At 54.8% G+C, this 2,027-nt stretch overlaps 1 long non-coding RNA gene across 1 annotated transcript; it reads right to left on the bottom strand.

Annotated features, from left to right (window-relative positions):
• Positions 1-212: 212 nt before the first annotated feature.
• LOC129399678 (uncharacterized) lies at positions 213-1,452 on the bottom strand. The gene is made up of 3 exons (XR_008627252.1): positions 1,319-1,452; positions 714-848; positions 213-363 (listed from the first exon to the last, which is right to left on the bottom strand). It is a non-coding gene; the product is annotated as an uncharacterized LOC129399678 (long non-coding RNA).
• Positions 1,453-2,027: the final 575 nt, after the last annotated feature.

The following is a 2,027-nucleotide window of genomic DNA, read 5'->3' as shown; positions in this document are numbered from 1 at the left end:
ACACGGGTGCTTACAGACACAGGTGGAGTTAAGCGGCTGTGCATTTAATTAAGCCAAGAATGTCTGTCCCCTTGGCCTGGCTCTGCAAACACTGCCCGTCTCTCACTAACCCATGCGCCCTCCTTCCCGGAGGGGATATTCTGAGTGGCGTGTTCAGTCATTGAATTAAGACCCAGCCTCCTCCTGGGCGGCGGAATCGTGGGCCAACGGGTGCTTTGTGTATCCCGTGAGTCTCCACATTGATCGGTGACGTCCCGACTCCAGAGGACGAAGCTGACACTGCCAGGACAGGGACGGGCGTCTGGATCCGTAGAACTGGGAAGTGCTTTGGTGCTCAGGCCTGGGTCCACAGCCAGCCCCCATCTGTGGAGATGAGATGACACAGGCAGGCCGGCAGCTAGGGAAGCCCCCCCCCAGCCCCCGCCCCAAGCCAGGGCAGGAAATCTCCTGGGAAGTAAGAGCCCTGAACTCACAGAAGCCAGCCTTGCAGAAAACAGGAACTAAGGCCTGATAAGACCCTCACCTGGGTGGGGGGATGGGGGGGGGAGGGATACTGGGTTCACTGGCGGTGGAGAATGGGCACTGGTGGAGGGATGGGTTCTCGAACATTGTATGCCGGAAACACTAGCACAAAAGTGTGTAAATCTGTAACTGTACCCTCACAGAGATTCGCTAATTAAAATAATAATAATAATAATAATAAAGACCCTCACCTGGCGCCAGTCAGCAGCAGACCCTGAGGTAGAGACATCAGAGACAGAGACACAATTAAGGACTTGAAAGAGATTCGCCAGAAATTTCAAAGCTGTTTCCTCACCTCTGTCAGAAAACTCCAGAGGAAGGCAGCCCTAAGAAAACGCATATATAAAGCCAAGAGTGAACTTTGGGGCATGTTTGGGGAAGCCAGCACTCTCCCCTGGGTGCCTTACTCTCTCTCTCTCTCTCTCTCTCTCTCTCTCTCTCTCTCCCTCTCTCTCCTCTCCCTCTCTCTCTCTCCCTCTCTTCTCTCTCTCCCCTCTCTCTCCCTCTCTCTCCTCTCCCTCTATCTCTCTCCCTCTCTCCTCTCTCTCCCTCCCTCCCTCTCTCTCTCCCTCTCCCTCTCTCTCTCCTCTCTCTCCTCTCTCTCTCCCTCTCTCTCCTCTCTCTCTCCCTCTCCTCTCTCTCTCTCCTCTCTCTCTCTCCCTCTCCTCTCTCTCTCTCTCCCTCTCCTCTCTCCTCCCTCTCTCTCTCTCTCTCTCTCTCTCTCTCTCTCTCTCTCTCTCTCTCTCTCTCTCTCTCTCTTCCTCCTTCAAAAACCTCCAAATAAAATCTGTCTTACTTTGCTGCTTGTCTCCTCCTGAAATTCTTTCCTGCGAGGTGAGACAAGCCCCCCGAAAGCCCTGGGTAAGTAAGGCCGGGGCCTGGCCTCTCCTTTCCTGCAAAGAGCAACTCCTCGCTCCTGCCCGAGTCCGTGGCTCCCCGAGAAATCGGGTGATGGGGATCAACCGTGCCTGGAAGACTTCAAGTGTGGCCTGATGGCCCCCTGGTGGGCCTGGTGGGGTGGGGGTGGGGGCGGGGGCTCGGGCCCGTGCCAAGCTGGGCTCTGCCCAGACCTTGGCAGCCCGAGTCTTCCCAGCGGGTCCCCGGGGGCAGAGGGCGGAGTGGGAGGAGGTGACCGTCTTCCTCTCCTCCCTGACTCACACGAGCCACCCGGAGGTCCCCCGGCATCCAAGAAGGACCCCCCAGGGAAAAAGCAAAAGAAAAACTTCCCCAGAGCCAGGAAGGAGCGTTTTGGCTCTGCAATTAATGCTCCATCTCAGTAACATGGCTCGGAGCCTTCCAGCCAGTGTGATTGCACCTATTTTTATACGTCTTCAATTATTTACTCTATTTCTCTTATGTTCTTTGATGTCAGCCAAAGGAGGACGTTCTCGAAACTTCAAATAACACAGAGGTTTCAAGACTGTTTCGGGGAATGAGGCCTGGTTAGTTCTCCCTCTCGTTCTTATAGAGCTACAAAGACCCTTCTCGTAAATAATCGACACTTT

The sequence above is a fragment of the Sorex araneus genome, chromosome X, assembly GCF_027595985.1.
Source record: "Sorex araneus isolate mSorAra2 chromosome X, mSorAra2.pri, whole genome shotgun sequence".
In the NCBI taxonomy this organism is placed as follows: domain Eukaryota; kingdom Metazoa; phylum Chordata; class Mammalia; order Eulipotyphla; family Soricidae; genus Sorex; species Sorex araneus.
This window is presented reverse-complemented; position numbering and strand designations above follow the sequence as displayed.